The sequence below is a fragment of the Phascolarctos cinereus genome, unplaced genomic scaffold (genome assembly GCF_003287225.1).
Source record: "Phascolarctos cinereus isolate Bilbo 61053 unplaced genomic scaffold, phaCin_HiC Scaffold_4;HRSCAF=312, whole genome shotgun sequence".
Taxonomy (NCBI): Eukaryota; Metazoa; Chordata; class Mammalia; order Diprotodontia; family Phascolarctidae; genus Phascolarctos; species Phascolarctos cinereus.
In genome coordinates, this window is record NW_027555847.1 from 119650582 (window position 1) to 119670536 (window position 19955).

Below are 19955 nucleotides of genomic sequence, written 5' to 3' on the forward strand. Positions count from 1 at the left end.
TTGCTGACTAGTAGGCAGCTTTGCATTAAATGTTGTCATTAAAATATCAGACTTGTGAGTCACAAACAAAAGCTATTATTAAAATGGTCAGAGGACAATTATTTCTGAAAAGTACATTCTAAGAAAGAATTTCATTGTTGGTGGAAAATGACAAATTGACCAGCCATGATACATGATTTTTAAAATTTTGTCCTATTATGAACTTAAAACACTAACAGATCTGAAAATTTTTTATATTAAAAAAAACAGAAAGTAGGCATTATATATGAAACTACATACTTCTGTTTTGTATGGTCTGGGTATTTTTCCCACAACATACAGGTTTGTCATTGTTCTGGTTCCGATCATTTCTCTCTACAGCAGTCCATACAAGTCCTCCCTTGTATCTCTGAAATACACCACTTTCATAATTTCTTATGGTGCAATAATATTCCATCATATGCTCCATAATTTCTTCAGCCATTCTCTAATTGATATGTTTCTAGCTTTTTGCAGCAAAAAAAAAATGCTACCATAAATATTTTTATATATTTTGTATATAAGTACTTTTGCACATAGGGTTGATTTCTTTGGAATATTTGCCTAGGAGTGGCATTACTGGATCAAATGGTATTATTCACAGTTTGGTAACTTTATTGATATAGTTTCAAAATGCTTTCTAGAATGGTTGGATCACTTCCAAACTCCACTGACAGTGCCTTAGTATACCAATTAGGCCCTTTAACAATTTTTGTTTTTCAGTTTGTCGTCATTGCCACTCTAATGGGTGTAAGGTGGAATCTTAGAATTGTTTTTATTTTTTTTATTACTGCCATGTTGAGTCTCATATATACTTTCTTTTAAAACAAACATTACATAAAAGAAATCCATAGTTTCATAGGCAGTCCCTTTTTATTGTTCTTTGTATAATGAAATGTCCATATATGTTGATGATTGTTAAGATTATAATAAAAAATTACATTTTTAAAAGAGTTGCACAGACCTGACATCTCCTCTTTGCCAGCATCTGTTTCTCCACAAATGCTTGTAATCTGGCTGTTTATCCCTATGACTATTCTCTTGAAACTGCCCTTTCACAAGTTAAAGATTTCCTTAGCACAAAATTCAATAGTCTTTTTTCCAGTCTTTATTACTACCCCTACCCTGTCCCTATCACCTTCCCAAGATGTCTTTGGCATCTGAAACATCGTTAATCATCCCTTCCTACTGGGTCCAGTCTTCTCTTCTGGATTCAAATACATCCTATCAAAGACATTCACCCTCATTGCTTCAGTCAACTATCACCATTATGCCTTCAAGATAGCCTTAGAATTGTTCATTATGTGTTTCTCATTTATTAATGATTTGTAGCATTTTATATGGTTGTTGATAGCTTGCCTTTTCTTCTTTTGTGAATTGCCTGTTCATATCCTTTGACCAATATGTATTGGAGAATAGTTCCTATCATATATTTGTGTCAATTACACATGAGTTTTAGATATCAGACCTCTGTAAGAGAAATTTACTGCAAAGATTTTTTCCTGTTAACTATTTCCCCTCTAATTCTAACTATATTGATTTTGTTTATGTAAGAACTTTTCTTTTTATCTTCAAAAGATAATGTTTTATTAATATTCAACATAAATTAAATACTTTACAATTTTAGTGAATACAGAATTACTTAAAATCCATTAATTCATAAATGTACTCATCTACTCCATAGGTCTTTAAAAGTAAGTGAGCACATGCAATCTAATGCATTGTTGGTGGAGTTGTGAACTAGTCTAACCATTCTGGAGAACAATTTGGAACTATGCCCAAAGCACTATAAAACTGTGTAAACCCTTTGACCCAGTAATACTGCAATACAGTACTAGGTCTGTACCCTAAAGAGATCAAAGAAAAAGGGAAAGGACCTATATGTACAAAAATATTTGTAGCAGCTCTTTTTGTGGTGGCAAAGAATTGAGGGGATGCTCATCAATTTAGGAATGGCTAAACAAATTGTGGCATATAATTATAATGGAGTATTATTGTGCTATAAGAAATGACAAGCAGGCTGATTTCAAGGAAAAAAAATCTGGGAAGACCTATATGAATGAGCAAATCCAGGAGAACATGGAACATAGTCACAGCAATATTATAAGGATGAACAACTGCAAAAAACATAGCTACTTTGATCAAGACAATGATCTAAAACAATTCCAAAAGACTCATGATTAAAAAAAAATGCTATCCTCCTCCAGGGAGAGAATTGATAAACTCTGAGTACAAATTGAAGTACAATTTTTCTTACTTTTTAATTATTATTTTTATTTTTGCAATATGGCTAATGTGGAAATATGTTTTACATGATTTTATATATATAATTGATATATTGCTTGCCTTCTCAGTGGGTGGGTTAGAGGTTGGAGGGAGGGAGAGAATTTGGAACTAAAAGGTTTTAAAAATGTTAAAAATAATAATATGTTAAAATGTTAAAAATGTTAAAAATAAATGATAAAAATGTTAAAAATAATAATATAAAAAGACAATCACTTTGGTAGCAGGGTTCAGAGTAGACCAACGTGGTGAGAGATTTAAGACAGGGAAAGTATTTAGGAAGCCATTCCAAAAAGCCAAGCAGTGGGGCAGAAATGACACTGGCTGTGGGCACTTACAGGAGGTTGGAAGTCTTCGTCTAGGTTCCAGTTCCAGGCTAGAGGTGAGAACTGAAGGAGGATCTGAGGCAAGAGGCACCGTACCCCATATCCCACAACTAAAGGTGATTATAAAAACTAAGCTACTACAGATTAAAAAAAAATACACAGGCAAAGGAGAAAGAATTCAACCGTAGGGAGCTACTATGGGAATAGAGAAGACTGGGGTTCATCTTCAGAGGAGGATACTAAAGCAAAGAAACCCTCTTCTACCCCAAAGATAATGTCAAATGGTCACCTGCCCAAAAAGAATTCATAGAAGAACTTTAAAAAGACATTAAAAATCAAATGAGAGAGATTGAAGAAAAACTAAAAAAAAAACTAAGAAAAAAAAACAATCCAAGAAAAACAAGAAGATTATGAAAAGAAAGTCAACTAATTAGAAAAGGAGATTCAGAATCTTAAGGAAGAAAATGATTTCTTGAAAATCAGCGTTGGGCAAGGGGAAGCCAGCAAAGTTATAAGAGATCAAGAAATAATAAAAAAAATGTAAAGAATAAAAAATAGAAGATAACATGAAACATCTCATAAAAAAAACTGATCTGGAGAACAGATCAAGACAAGAGAACATAAGAATAGTTGGACTACTTGAAACCTATGATCAAAAAAGAAATAATTAAATTGTCCTGAAGCATTAGAACAAGAGGGGAAAGTAGAAATAGAAAAAATCCACTGATCACCACCTGAAAGAGATCCTATAAGGAAAACCCAAAGAAATATTATAGTCAACTTCTGAAACCCCCACCTCAAAGATAAAATATTACGAGCATCAAGAAAAAAAACCCAACAATTTAAATGTGGAGGTGCCACAATTAGAATCACACAAGACCTAGTTGTGGTGACACTAAAACTCTACAGGTCTTGGAACACTATATATTGACAAGCAAAAGAACTGGAGTTCTGGCTTAGCAAAGCTAAGCATAATCCTAAATGTAAAAAAATGGATATTTAATGAATTGTCAGACTTTCAGGACTTTGTTAAAAAGAAACCTGAACTTAATAGAAGATTTGATATACAAGAGCCAAGAGAAATATAAGGTACATACCAAAGACCAATTACAAGGAACTCAATAAGGACAGACTGTTTACCTTTTATGTATGTGAAATGTAAAATGTACGTCTAAGATTGTGATTGGTAATTTGGTAGTTCTTAAGAAAGATTGGAGTAAACCTGAGTATGCTATGACTTAAAAGATAAAAGTATTTAGGAACAGCTAAAACAAGTAATTATCTTATACAAATGAGGTGTGAGAGGAAGAACTCATACAGAGGAATTAGATGGGGGAGGAGGGCTGTTAGTTCTGGTAATGTACTTTCATCGAGAATGGGTTTAAGAGGGCATAATACATATATTTATCTAGAAGAGTATAAAAGTCTTCTAAATTGAGAAAGAAATACAACATTAGAGGGGAGGGTGAGTGAATAGGTTAAGGGGGGGGGTATAGAAGGATGTTTAGATTAAAGAGAATGGGAGGATAAGGGAGGGATCCTTGGGAGGATAAGGGGGGAATCTTTAGGGAGGAGGGTGAGAGAATGGGTTAAAGGTGGGAGATATAGAAGAGTGTTTAGATTTATGGGAATGGGAGGATAAGGGAAGGATCCTTGCAGGGGGTAGGTTAAGTAATAGGAGGACAAGGTAGTGGGTAGAAGTAAAGTAGAGGAATCGAGAGAGATAGGAAATAAAAGATACACACAAGCATAAAACAAAGATCAGGTGTAGAATTTGTTAGGGAAAATATATGTTTATATATGTATGTATGTGTATATATGTATATGTGTATATGTAAGTCGAAAGTGCACATCAGAGAACAAAAAAACTCACAAGGAAACAAAGAAAAGATGGATAGCTCTCAACATAATATGTAGCATTTATTGCACAGGCTTTCTTGAAATGAAAATTTATTGCTATATATTTTGAATTATCTCTTATGTTCTGCTGTACAAATGACATTTTTTCTTATTTTGCATTTAAGTTTTAATATTTAAGTTTATAATTTTTTTCTTTTCTTGTGTATTTAAGTTTAAAAAAGGAATGAAAAATAGAAAAGAAAAAGATTGTTATCCCCATTTTGCAGAAGAGAAAGCCAAGGTTCTAAGAGGTTCAGTAACTTGCCCATAGTCACATGACTATAAAATGTTAACACCAAGATTCAAATGAAGATCTTATTTCAAGCCTACTCTTTGCTTTGCCACTACCACCTCTTGGAGACCGTATCTATTAATCTTTGTATCCCTGCTCCCTTTTTTATGATTAGCAACCAAAAGGATCTGTCACAAACTATTATTCACTTAAAAAATAAAAGATTGTTCATTTTGGCATTTGATGTATCTGGGAGCTCCTCCTGCTGGCGAATGATAGATATTTTTGGAGGAAAATGGAACTGAATTTCCTCCATTGCTTTGCATGAAGCAGCACTTACTGGTTGTAGAGTGAACCAATGAATTCTAAAGTAACGTTATAGTCACACACACACACAGCCTTAGGCATCCATATAAAGGCTGTCTTCTTCAAATTTGAGAAACTGTTCTTATTTCATCTTTAAACTTCAACCTTGTGAAACCACACATTGTATTGCTGTGGAAATTCCTTAAAAGTTTTATGTTATCCCTCTTTGGAATTGCCTTTGGTATCTACCTGCTAGTAATGACTGGGTGGGGAGAGGAATTCAGTGAGGATTGTGCACTGAAGATGAACTCTACCACCTCAGACCTGGATATGGGTTACTTAATTTGGGTCATTTTTAGAGATCAGCACTGGTATGCAGATGTTCAGACTGGTAGTGGCACTTCATTACTATGGAATTAGAATTAGGAAGACTTGAGTTCAAATCCCGCTTCAGACAGTAATTGTGTGACCCTGGGCAAGTTACTTAACCTCTGTCTGCCTCAGTTTCTTCATCTGTAGAATGAGGATAATAATAGCACTTACCTCACAGGATTATTGTAGAGAGCAAATGAGATAATATACGTAAATCACCTTGCAAACTTTGAATCTACTACTGCTGCTGCTGCTATTACTATTCTTTATGTAATTCATCAGAGAGTATTGGAGAACATGATAAGGCTTCCAGCCTGACCATGCAGCTACTTGGCTGCAGTGGTCTGTGGTTCCCATATGGCTCCCTTCTGTGCCTTTCATGTGTGGCCTGACTGCCAATGTCCCTGAGACAGTCTGTCCATAATCAAAATGGTGTGTCTATTTTTTAGATTGTTGTGTTGCAATCAGTAGTTTATTCCTATGCTGTTCCAGCACACAGAGTACGAAAAGGGATCTAAGCAGTGTTCCCTAGATTTAATGTAGAGATACTTATTTGAATTTTACTGGTTCAACTTAATACCCTCATCCCTAGAGAAAGGGTACCTGGCAATGGGTAGCAGGATATGATACCAGAACTACCTGTAATAGATATAGTTGATAGAGTGGAATGGAGAAATCTGAATAGTCTTACATTCCTTATCACAAATATGCTTGTCTTTTGCACATAAATGACGAAAGCTTGCTGTCCTTGAAGCTGTTGAGCTCAGCAATCACTGCCTTTTTATCCTCTGCTCTACTTATCTCCTTATGGCTACCTGTTCTATTCCATCTGGACCCTAATTTAACCTAAGCCCTTATTGAGTGATGGTTGCTGACTTCTGATCAGATTCTTCCCTCTCCTATTTCTCAGGACAATGGTTGATCTCTCGCTTTTTTGAATTATGCCTCTAATTGCTGAGAATCATTTCACCTCCACCTATCCTCTCATGTATGCCAAGGATGACACTTGCCATAGAGTCAGAAGAAATGGGTTCAAATATCAGGTTCAACTTACCAACTCTCTGACCTGAGACAACTCACTTCAAACCTATGCACCTCAATTTCCTCATCTTTAAAAGGAGGAAACTGGAGAGAACTAGATCAGATAATTTAAGGTCTCTTCTTGCTCTGAATCTACGATCCTTTTATGAACAAGTGAGATCTGTTCACATGAGTTCTACCTTGGCCTTGCCAGATGAGACAGGACATTCAGAAGCTGCTTTTGAATAGAGGTATATAACATTTTGTTGTTCAGTCATTTCAGTCATCCAATTCCATTTGAGGTTTTCTTGGCAAAGACACTGGAGTAGTTTGCTATTTCCTTCTCTAGCTCATTTTACAGATGAGAAAACTGAGGCAAACAGGGTGAAGTGACTTGCCCAGGGTCACATAGCTAGTAAGTCAGATTTGTACTCAGAAAGACTCATCTTCCTTAGTCCAGGCCTAGCACTCCATCTACTGTGCCATGTAACTGCCTAAAAGGCAGCTTAGCTTAGATTAAATAATATTGCTTCCAGGGAACCCAAATCCATCCTCTCAGTATAGTGTTAAGAGACTGTAGGTGCAGAGGGTCAAATTTATTATCCAACACAGTTGACTTGTCAGACAGTTTTCTTTTACTGTAATTCTTTGTTACAATGGAGGATTCAATGGAATGGGTCAGATATGTTGGGAAATGACTGTGATGTAAAAAAAAAACACCAAACCCACAAAGGACATCAGTTTTTAAAAGTTTCATCTATTCTTACATTATCTACCTTGCGTATATTCTTCTGCTTAGACTGGATGCTATAAGTATTCTACCTAAGTCTCATAAAAGACAGGCAGTGTAAGTCATGGGGATAGTGCAAGGAGAAGGGTAGAGAAGCACCTAGATTCTTTGGTCTTTGTGAATATGCCATTTTGGTGCTTCCAATATCTAACCAGCCCTGAGTTTCTCCTGAGGCTTCTGTTCTGTGGAGGGACCCAAATGGCCTTCATTCCCCTCCTAGCACTCTTCCTGACTTCCTGACCATGGCGTACACCAACCAGGTGGTTCATCTTCCTTTCCACCCCACCCTCGTCAGCTCGTTCTTGTGTCTTGTCTTCCCCCCATTACATTGTAAGCTCCTTAAGGACAGGGAGTCTTCTTTTTGCTAATACTGCTTCCTTTTTTCATTTTTTAAAATAAATTTTAGATACATCAATATATTAAGCACCCATGATTTCTTCAGCATGGGAATTCTCTCCTCTAGTGCGTATCATAATCATCTCTGAGTTGCATAAAACTGAAAAAAGTTAACTGATTTGTCTGGTGTTACTCAGTTGAACCCAGGTCTTCCTGACCAGGAGATCAACATTTTATACCCTACTCCAGAGATATCACACTCACAGCTTGAAACTCCCAGTGCCACTGCATCAGATTAAAATGTAATTGGGAAATATTTAACAGAATAAATAAAAATACAGTATGCCATAGATGATGTTAATTTGTGGTTTTCTAAGTCAATTTGAAGGTGACAGGCATCCTGTTTCTATTTGAATTTGATACCACTGCAACTACACTATTCTGTCACATTTTAGATAATGAGCACCAACTGTGGTCTAAATATAGCTGGTTTGGTCATCATTACTCTTTTTCAGCCCGTGTTTATTTGTTGTTTCTTTCATCTCGCTGTTGTATTTGTTTCTTTCTCCTGTGGCCATCTCTGTTTCCATCCTCTTTGGTTATAAATTTAACCAAAGTTTCTGGTCTGTTATCAGTCTACCAACACCACTTAACACCTTTGATTATTGCTTTTTTTTCCCCTTTCCAGTTCATCTTCCATAGAGCTGACAAATTGATATTCTCAAAGCACAAATATAAGTGAGCTCCTCCTTTGCCCAAGAAACTTTATGGAATAAATTTCAATGTCCAGCTTTGGGCATTTAAAGACATTCATAAACTATCTTCTTGAACTTATTTCATATTATCCCTGCTTTGTACTTTAAGGGCCATTCAGACTGGCCTACTTGCAGTTCCTTGGATCCTACATTTTCCCTCTCTTAATATATTTTGCACAGGCTGCTCCCAGGATGACTCTCTCTCCTCAGCTCAGTCTCTTAGAAGCCCTAGCTTCCTCTGGAAGCTCAGCTAAAGTGTCATTTCTTTCAAGAAATTACTGTCAGGGGCAACTAGGTGGCACAGTGGACAGAGCACCAGCCCTAAAGTCAGGAGGACCTGAGTTCAAATCTGGCCTCAGACCAAAACACTTGATACTTGCTAGCTATGTGACCCTGGGCAAGTCACTTAACCCCAATTGCCTTAAAACAAAAAATTAAAAAATAAACAAACAAATTTATGGGGGCAGCTAGTGGCGCAGTGGATGGAGCTCCGACCTTGGAGGCAGGAGGACCTGAGTTCAAATGTGACCTCAGACACTTGACACTGACTAGCTGTGTGACCCTGGGCAAGTCACTTAACCCCATTGCCTAGACCAAAAACAAAAAACAAAACGAACAAAAAAAGAAATTACTGTCATCCTCTCATTTGCTACTGCCTTTACTGTGGAAATTACTTTGTATCTGCATTACATGTATTTTGTAATTATCTGCATCCATGTTATTCCCCACTTCTCACCATGTGAGCTGCTTGAGGGCAGGGAATATTTCAATTTTTTGTCTTTGTATCTCCAGATACACCATCTAGCACAGTGCATGCCGTAATAAATATTTGTTGGATTGAATTGAGTTCTTTGACTTCTGACCTTAGCTTTTTATGTTCCAGAGCATCTTAAATCTTCCACTATCACTATACCCTAATTATGGGAGAATCAAGAACAGTGGGAAGTTGGGGGTGTCTGTTGATTCTGTTTGGGAGGAAGTGGAAATTTCCCCAACTTTTACAGTATATCTCCTCCCTCTCTGTTTCCTGAGTAACTTTTACCAAACCTAGCACGTTTTTTAACTGCATGTTAAAACATGCAAATGTTAGAAAGTGTGTGCCTGATTTTTAAAGTTTTAGAAGCCTAGTTTGCTTGAGAGAAACCCTTCTGGGCCCTACGCTCCTTGTCTGTAAAATTATGAGGTTGGAGTAGATGACCTCTAAAATCCCTTCCAGCTCTGAATGTTATAAACTCATAGGCAGAATATTTGTCTTTCTAAACAGCTAATGCTGCCATCTAGGGGATGTTTCTGAGGTTCCTAATTCAGGTTCCTTGTAGAGAAAACATTGTAGTGAGCTGAAATGAGTTTTTGTTTGCTATGTAACCAAGCCCGGTTCAGTTTATTCATATAAGATCGTTGGCATAGAGGAAATCATAGAAAGAATGATTGGCTTGGAGTCAAAAGACCTGAGTCTGATTCCCAGCTTGGATATTTCCTAGCTTTATGACTGTGAGTAAATCAACTCTCTGAGCCTCAGTTTTGACATTTGGAAGAAAGGTAAATGATCGTCCTTGGACTACCACTGTGGTGAGGAAAGTGCTTTGTAAACTTCAAAGAGCTATAGAGATGTGAGCTCAATATTAGGAAACTAATCCAACTTCTTATGACCTAGAGAAGAAATAGACATTCCCCTGTTCCTGCTTCCATTTGAACTCTCCTTAATGAGCTTATGTCTCTCTGTTTTATGTTATGTTTGATACTAATAATCAGAGGACTGGTTGAACAAAGTTATTTCTGTGGTGGACCTATCAAGAAATCCTGCATGATTGTAGCTTATGCTCAGAAAGTACATTGCTTTTGTAGAAGAACCTTTAAGGCTACCTTCTGTTCAACCAAGTCAATTTAAAAAAATCAGGAATCCACGTTGCAAAGCTTAACTCTCAACCCGTGAAGATACAGGAGATTTTCTGTGAAAGCTTGCATGTGCCTTTCTTGTTCTTTGATCAAGGGTATCAACTCATATGCAAAATATTCTCTTGAAGATTTTATAGAACTGCAAAAGTACCCTGGTAGATGAGTAATGTCCCTTCAGTCACCTTGGAAATAATTCTACCCATGATTTTTCCCCCTCAGGTAAGCCAGTATAACTTATTCTGAAATATTCATTTCAATAATTAAAATAGTTTAGTATTACTAATTTTTATTCCTAATAAAGACAAAAAAACTCAGAATTATTACATAGCTCCTTTTTCACTCATATGTTTAAATCACTTTATATTCGTGATCTTGGTTATTTCCATAATATACACGTAAGGTAGAGAATAAAGGTAGTATTAACATTTTTTCAGATGATGTTCAGAGCTTGCCAGCTTAGTCATCCTTAGAAATATAATTATTCACTGAAACTCAAGTTCTTTTCTAGTCCAAGGATTCTTTTAAAATTTTTTATTTTTAAAAAATTATTTGTTTTGACTTTATTCAGTTCTGAATTGTCTCCCTTCCTTCCACTCTTCCCCCACTCATTGAAAAAGCAAGAAATATGAACCATTATACAGAAGAGGTCATGTAAGACATATTTCCATATTAGACATATTATAAAAAAAAAGCAAGAAATATAAAGTGAAAGAAAATATTCTACAATCTTCCCTAGAGTTCATCGGTTATCTCTCTGGAGTGGATAGCATTTTTTTTTAAATAATGAGTACTTTGGAATTGTTTTGGATTATTGTCTTGATCAGAGTAGTTAAGTCTTTCACAGTTGTTTGCCATTACAGTATTGTTGTGACTATGTTTAATGTTCTTCTAATTCTGCTTACTTCATTTTGCATCAACTCATATAGGTTTTCCCAGGTTTTTCTGAAACCATCCACTTCATCATTTCTTAGAGCATAATAGTACTCAGTCACAATCATATACCACAACTTGTTCAGCCATTTGCCAATTGATAGATATCAATTTATAATTCTTTGCTACCACAAAAAGAGCTACTATAAATATTTTTGTACAGCTGAATCATTTTTCTTTTTATTTCATCTTATGGGAGGTACAGACCTAGTAGTGATATTTTTGTGTCAAAGGGTATGGGCAGTTTAATAACCTTTTGAGCATAATTCCAATAAAAAGGATAAACTATTGATCAATTTGATTTTTAAAAAGAGAAGAAAATCAAATCACTAGCATTAAAAATGAAAAGGGTGAATAAACCATTAACAAAGATGAAATTAAAGCAATTATAAGGAGTTATTTTGGATTCTGGTTTCTAATTTATTCTGTTATCCACTTCCATTTTATGGGTGAGTTCATCCCATTTTCATTCACAGTTATGAATGCTAACTGTATTTCCCTGCATCCTATTCTCTTTTTATTTATTCTTCTTTTTTACCCTGTCTCTTCCTCAAAAATCTGTTTAGCTTTTGATTACTGTCTCCCTTAATCTATCCTTCATCTTATCACCACTACCCTCTCTTGGACCATTCCCTGTTGGGTAAGATGAATTTTAAACCCAATTGTATGTGTAAATTGTTCCCTCTTTTAACCAGTTCAGATGAGAGTAAGGCTCAAGCACTGCCCACTTCCCCACCCCATTATCCCTTCCATTGTAAAAACTTTCCTTGCATGCCTCTTTTATGTAAGATAATTTTCCCCATTCTTTTTCTCCCTTTCCCTTTCTCCTGATGCATCTTTTTTTCTCACCCTTTCATTTAAAAAAGAATCTTCCCAATATAATAGGTTCATACTCATGCCTTTTTTCTATGTAGATTCCCTCTAACTTCCTTAATAATTACAAAGTTCTTAGGAGTTACAGATATCATCTTCCTATATAGGAATGTAAACAGTTTAACTTTATTGAGTTCTTTATCATTTCATGTTTACCTTTTAATATTTCTCTTGAGTCTTTAATGTCAAATTTTCTATCCTGCTCTGGTCTTTTGATCAGGGATGCTTAAAAGTTCTCCATTTCATCAAATATCCATTATTTCCTCTGTACGATTAAATTGACTTTTGTGGAGTAAATTTTTCTTGGTTGTAATCCTAGCTCCTATGCTTTCCATAATATAATATCCTAAGCCCTCTGCTTCTTTAACATAGTAGCTACTAAATTTTGTGTGATCCTGACTGTGGCTCCATGGTTATCTGAAATATTGTTTTTCTGGTTATGTGCAGTATTTTTTCCTTGCCATGGGAGCTCTGGAATCTGGCTATAATATTCCTGGGAGTTTTTATTTTGCAGTTTCTTTCAGGAGGTGAATAGTGAATTCTTTTGATTTCTACTTTGCCTTCTGGTTCAATGATATCTGGGCAATTTTCCTTAATAATTTCTTGAAATATGATGTCTAGGCCCTTTTTTATCATAATTTTCAGATAGTCTAATAATTCTTAAATTATCTTTCCTCAATCCATTTTCCTGGTCAGTTGCTTTTTCTGATGAGATATCTCACATTTTCTTCTCTTTCTTTTTCCAGTCTTTTGACTTTGTTTTATTGTTTCTTTTTTTTTTCTTTAGGCAATTGGGGTTAAGTGACTTGCCCAGGGTCACACAGCTACTAAGTGTCAAGTGGTCTGAAGCCATATTTGAACTCAGGTCCTCCTGGCTTCAGGATCGGTGCTCTATCCACAGCAACACCTAACTGCCCCCTGTTTTATTGTTTCTTGATATCTGATAGAGTCATTAGCTTCTACTTTACTAATTCTAATTTTTAGGAAGTTATTTTCTTCAGTGAAGTTTTGTACCTCTTTTACTAAACTGTTAATTCCCTTTTCATAATTTTATTGCATTAATCTCATTTTTTCCCCATTTTTCCTCTACCATTCTTATTTGATTTTTAAAATAATTTTTGCTCTTTTTAAAACTCTTTAACTCTTCCAGAAATTCTTGGTGGGCTTGCATTCAATCTGCATTTTTCTTTTTTTTTTAAATTTAAATAGTATCTTTTTCCCAATCACATATGAAGACAATTTTTAGCATTCATTTTTATATGATTTTGAGTTCCAAACTTTTCTCCTTCCCTCCTTCCTCTCCCCTCTTCTGAAAATGGCAGGCAGTTTGATATAGTTTATACATGTGCTATCATGTTCATGACAATTGTGGAAGAAGAAACATAAAAAAGGGAATAAAACTATGAGGAAAAATAATGTAAGTGAAAAAATATGCTTCAATCTGCATTCTGAGTCCATCAGTTCTTTATCTGGATTTGGATAGCATTTTCCTTCATGAATCCTTTGTACTTGTCCTGGCTCCTTGAGTTGCTGAAAAGAGCTGAGTTGCTGATACTGTGTATGATGTTTTCCTAGTTCTGATCATTTCACTTTGCATCAGTTTGTACCAATTTTTCCAAGTTTTTCTGAAATGTGCCTGTTCACGATCTCTTATTGCACAATAGTATTCCATTACATTTATATACCACAGCTTGTTCATCCATTCCCCACATTGAGTGCATCCCCTGAATTTCCAGCATTTTGCCACCATGAAAAGAGCTGCTATAAATATATTGCACATGTAGGTCCTTTTCCCTTTTTTATGATCTCTTTAGGATACAGACCCAGTAGTGGTATTGTTGGATCAAAGGGTATGCACAGTTTGTTTGCCCTTTGGGCATAGTTCCAAATTGCTCTCAACAGTGGTTGTATCAGTTCACATCTCCACCTACAATGCATTAGTGTCCCAATTTTCCCACATCCTCTCCAACATTTATCATTTTCCCTTTTGTCATATTAACCTGTCTGATTGGTGTGAGGTGGTACCTTAGAGTTGTTTTAATTTGCACTTCTCTAATCAAAAGTGACTTAGAGCACTTCTTTGTATGCCTATAGATAGCTTTGATTTCATCATCTGAAAACTGCTTATTCATATCCTTTGATGATTTATCAATTGGGGAACAGCTTGTATTCTCATAAATTTGACTCCGTTCTATATATATTTGAGAAATGAGGCCTTTATCAGAGACACTGGCTGTAAAAATTGTTTCCCAGCTTTCTGCTTTCCTTCTAATCTCATTCAATTTTGCATTGGTCTTGTTTGTACAAAAGCTTTTCAATTTAATGTGATCAAAATTATTTATTCTATATTTCTTAATGTTTTCTGTTTCTTGTTTGGTCATGAATCCTTCATCTCCCCATAGATCTGACAAGTGGGCTATTCCTTGCTCTTCTAACCTGATTTGCTTCATTGTCTATGGTACCTTTTATTTTATTTTTTTAACCCAATAATTTTTTATTGCTTTTATTTTACAGCCATTTATGCCATGAATTTGTAGGGGATTGATTCCAACAGCTCAGGTTCCTTGCCACTGGTTTTCACAAAGTGTGCTTCTCTGGGTGGAGCAGGCTGGTGCTTCAGTTGAACCCAAGTGCCTTTTTCTCTGGCTTCCTTCTTCTGATCGTTCTACCCGCTTCAGGAAGCTATCTCTGCTCTTAGAGTGCTTAATATGCTCAATATGCACATTAATTCTCTTGGCTAGAATCTTGCCCTTAACCTGTTTGTTTACAACAATGCCTACAGCATGCTGAATAACGTTATAGACCCGTCCAGTCTTGCCATGGTAACATTTGTGGGGCATTTCATGCTGAACTGTGCCCTTACCCTTGATATCTACAATATCACCTTTCTTGTATATTCGCATATACATAGCCAGAGGGACAACACCATGTTTTCCAGAGGGCCTAGAAAACATGTATTGAGTCCCTCTCCTTTTTCCTTTTGTGTTCGTCATTTTGACGACTCACTGGAATATGGCGGAGCCGGCGGAAAGCTATGGTACCTTTAAGCAAGATACGGTTTCCTTCCTTACATCTTTTAACTAGATCTATTTTTGCTTTTACTTTGTCTAAAATCAGCTTTGTTACTCCTGCTTTTTTTACTTCAGCTGAAGCATAATAAATTCTTCTCCAGCCCCTTATCTTTACTCTGTGTGTGTCTCTCTGCTTCAAGTGCTTTTCTTGTAAGCAACATATTGTAGGATTCTGGTTTTTGATCTACTCTGGTTTTATGGTAGAGTTCATCCCATTCATATTCACCATTATAACTACTACCTGTATATTTCCCTCCATCTTATTCTTCCTCCTGTTTGTACCCTCTCCTTTCACCTTTTTCCACTCCACCAGAGTTTTGCTTCTGTCTACCACTTCCTCTGATCTGCCCTCCTTTATGTCAGTTCCCAACTCCCCCACTGTCTTTACTTAGTCTCCTCCATTCCTACTTCCCTGTCAGGTAAGATAGATTTCTATATTCAACTGATTGTGTATATTATTCCCTCTTTGAGCCAATACTGATGAGAGTAAGGTTCAAGCAATGCCCATTGCCTACCCTCCCATTTTCCCCTCCACTGTAAAAGGTCTTTCTTGAGATAATTTGCCTCATTCTACCTCTCCCTTTCTTCTGAACCCTTTGTACTCCTCTTTCTCATCCATCCCTTAATTTTTTTATGTCTTTCCCTCAAATTCACCTTATACCCATACCATCTATCTGTACTGTTACTGATACGTTTTTTAAGAGTTATAAGTATCATTTTCCATGTAGGTGTGTAAATGGTTTAGCTCTATTGAATCCCTGTTGTCTTTCCCCTTTTTACTTGTTTATGCTTCTTTTGGGTCTTGATATTGGAGGTCAAATTTTTGGCTTAGTTTTGTTCTTCTCTTTATGAAGGCTTGAAATCCTTCTATTTCATTGAATGACCACTTTCCTCTTCTGCTTAATTTTGCTGGGTAAGTGATTCTTGGTTGTAATCCTAGCTCCTTTGCCTTCTGGAATATCATGTTCCATGACCTATGATCTGTTTTTTTTTTTTTGGCTAGGCAATAGGGTTAAGTGACTTGCCCAGGGTCACACGCCTAGTAAGTGTTATGTGTCTGAGGCCGGATTTGAACTCAGGTCCTCCTGAATCCAGGGCCGGTGCTCTATCCACTGCACCACCTAGCTGCCCCAACCTATGATCTTTTAATGCTGCAGCTGCCGGGTCCTGTGTGATCCTGAATGTGACTATCTAATATTTGAATTGTTTCTTTCTGGCCACTTGTAGTATTTTTTCCTTGACCTGATACTTCTGAAACTTGGCTATAATGTTCTCTGGTTTTTTTATTTTAGGATCTTTTTCCTGAAGTCAATGGTAGATTCTTTCAGTGCTTATTTTGCCCTCTGGTTCCAGGACATTAGGGCAGTTTTCCTTGACAATTTCTTGAAAGATGCTGTCCAGGTCCTCCTTTTGATTACGGCTTTCAGGTAGTCTAATGATTCTAATATTATCTCTCCTGCATGTATTTTCCAGGTCAATTGTTTTTCCCTTGAGGTATTTTACATTTTCTTCCATTTTTTCATTCTTTTGAATTTGTTTGATTGATTCATAATATCTCATAGAGTCATTAGCTTCTACTTGCCCAACTCTAACTTTTAAGGTATTGTTTTCCTCAATTAGCTTTTGTACTTTCTTTTCCTTTTGGCCAGTTGTATTCTTTAAGGAGTTGTGTTCTTCAGTGGATTTTTGTATCTCCTTTGTTATTTGGCAAATTCTACTTTATAAGCAATTTTCCAGACTGTTTTCATAAGTCTCTTGTATCACTCTCATTTCTTTTCCCAATTTTTCTTCTACGTCTCTCATATGATTTTTAAGCTCCTTTTTGAGTTCCTCCATGAGATCTTTCCCTCCATCTTGACTGTGCCCTACTCATTATTTTTTATAGTCATATGGAATCTTGTTCTCTTTGAGATATCTTGAAAATCTATCCCTCAATGCTTTCATTTTGTTTTATCTTTATTCATTTTAAGTTTAAATTCAAAATAATTTCCATGCATATAGCAGAATGTAAGAGAGGATTTAGCATAAAAAATAAATTTCCATTTCACAAAAACCTGTGTAATAAGTCCTACATATTGTTTTCAAAGTTACCCAGCTTTTCTGTGCTTCCTTCTAGGTTTTCTTTTGTTCTCTGCTGTGCACTTTTTATTTTATATTCTTTTTCTCCCTCTTTCTCTTCCCCTGGCCTAGAGAAGGCAACAACTAAAAGCACATATGTATACATATAAAAACATATCTATAAACAGAGAGAGAGAGAAAGAGAAAGAGAAAGAGAGAGAAAGAGAGAGAATTATAATATTGTTTAAGGTCTGGTACTGCTGAATCTTCATCCTTTACATTTTTTCCCCTTAGTTTCTTCGAAATTCTTGACCTTTTGTTCTTCCAACTGAATTTTGTTATTATTTTTTCTAACTCAGGAAAATAAATTTTTAGTAATTTAATTGGATGGCATTGAATAAATAGGTAAAATTGGTTTTTTTTAATTATATTGACTTTGCCTACCCATGAACAATGAATATTTTCCCAGTTATTTAAATCTATATTCATATAAAGAGTGTTTTATATTTATGTTCATGTAGTTCCTGTATCTGTTTTGGCAGGGATTCTCTCAGGTAGTTTATACTGTCTAGTTATTTTAAATGGTCTAAAACAATATTGAATAATATTGGTGACACATAGTGTAGCTTCCCTATTTTTCTTTTTTAATTAAATCTATTTTAGCTTTAACTTTGTCTGAGATCTTGATTTTTTTTTACATAATAAATTTTATCCCAGCCCTTCATTTTGTCTCTGTGTGTTTCTCTCATTTTTATTGTTTCCTGAAAGTGATATATTGTTGAATTCAGATTTTTAATCCATCCTGCTGTTTCCATTTTGTGGGTAAATTCATCCCAATCAAGAGGATTCTAGAAAATGGTGGAGTAAGTCAGATAATTCCAAGCTGTCCAGATTTCCTCCACAAACAAGACAAAATAGTGTCTCAGGATAAGTGTAGAGCAGTAAAAATAAAGAGTTGGAAAAGAACAGTAGTCTTCTCAGGACAACCAGAGAAGATCTGAGGTTTAGTCCCTGTGAAGTTGTAAGGAAAACTGAGGAGGATAGATCCTCCCCAGCCCCCTGTGTAACTGTCTTATGACCTAACAGTGTAACTGCCTCATGACCTGACATACAGATAAAATGGAGTCATCAAAGTGTGGCCAGGATCAAGGAGACTGGAACATTAAGTAACAACTAAACAATGTTACCTGGGAAAACAGTCTATCTCAAGGAACATTTTTCTTCAGAAAAGCATGTCATTGTCCAAGGAATTGATCACTCCTTGAACAATTACACAATAAATAGGTAGTTGGAGCTCTGATCAAGCTCCAACCATTGTTAGAATCTGTATGTACCCTGGATCTGAGTATTCACCAAGGAGACATACACAAAACAAAATATCAAGGTTGTTTTTCCCTGGTTTACATGGATATAAAAATGGTCATTGGAAAGGAAGATTTTGGAGACTTTGATTGCAAAGATAGGGACACTGATTCTTTGCTGGAAGCAGATCGCGTGCATGGCTTTCATTGTATCCCAGGGTCGGATGCTCCACATTGCCTCCCTGAACAGACCTTTTGGGCTGTTCTCCAGTCTCTCTGGTCTATTAGGTATTTGAGCTCACCTGGTCAGTGAGTGTGTATCCTTTCTTTTCTTATTCCTGCTTTCCTTTATGTTGATTATTACTTATTGCATTGAACGTTATTCTTACCTTTATTGCTTGTGTGGTTCTTAATCATTATTAATCATTGCAAATAAATGTGATTATCCGTTAAGTTTATCCTGAGTACAGTGTCATTACATCTTGAGATCTGAAACTAAATTGAATCTGCACAGTATGTAATCCTTTCCATTACAGAAGTGTAAACACCTTCAGGCTAGTTCAGATAAAACATCAAGCAGTGAGCCCTGGGGCTAGCTGGGTTGGGAGATAGCCTTGGCCCTAGGCACAGGAATGTTTGCCTTCTGGATAGTGTGGGGAGTCAGGTGTCTGAGCAGGGAAATACTGATGGAACCACTGAGATGCCACGTAGGGGGAGAAGGAACCAGCACACACTAGGTGATCACAGAAGCAGCAGTGCAAGACACTACTAGCTGTGGGCACTTATAGGAGGGTGGAGTTCTTGGTTTCAGTTCCAGGTCAGAGGGGAGAACTGAAGGAGGATATGAGGCAAGAGGCACTATCCGTCATACCCCAGGACTAGAGGTGATTACAATAACAAGCTACTATAAATTAAAATAAATAAATAAGCAGGCAAAGGAGAAAGAACCCAATCATAGAAAGTTACAATGGGAATAGAGAATACCTGGGTTCATCTTGAAGCAAAAAAATCCTCTCCTACTCCAAAGAGTAGTGTCAAATGGTCATCTGCCCAAAAATAATTCATAGAAGAACTATAAAAGATTTTAAAAGGCAAATGAGAGAGATTGAGGAAAAAATGTTTAAAAAAAGAACAATCCAAGAAAAACAAGATGATTATGAAAAGAAAGTTGACCAACTGAAAAAAAGGAGATCCAGAATCTTAAGGAAGAAAGCAACTCCTTGAAAATTAGAATTGGGCAAGGGGAAGCCAGTGAAATTAAAACAGACCAAGAAATAACAAGACAAATATAAAGAATGAAAAAATAGAAAAGAAAATGAAACATCTCAAGACAAAAACAACTGATCTGTAGAATAATCAAGAAGGAAAACATGAGAATAATCAGACTAAGGGGCAGCTAGGTGGTGCAGTGGATAGATCACTGGCCCTGGATTCAGGAGGACCTGAGTTCAAACCTGGCCTCAGACACATAACACTAGCTGTGTGACCC

The 19955-nt window shown here is 36.1% G+C and overlaps 1 pseudogene; it reads right to left on the reverse strand.

The window, feature by feature from the left end:
• Positions 1 to 14549: 14549 nt before the first annotated feature.
• Positions 14550 to 15029, reverse strand: LOC110221610 (large ribosomal subunit protein eL21 pseudogene; annotated as a pseudogene).
• Between the last annotated feature and the right edge of the window lie 4926 nt (positions 15030 to 19955).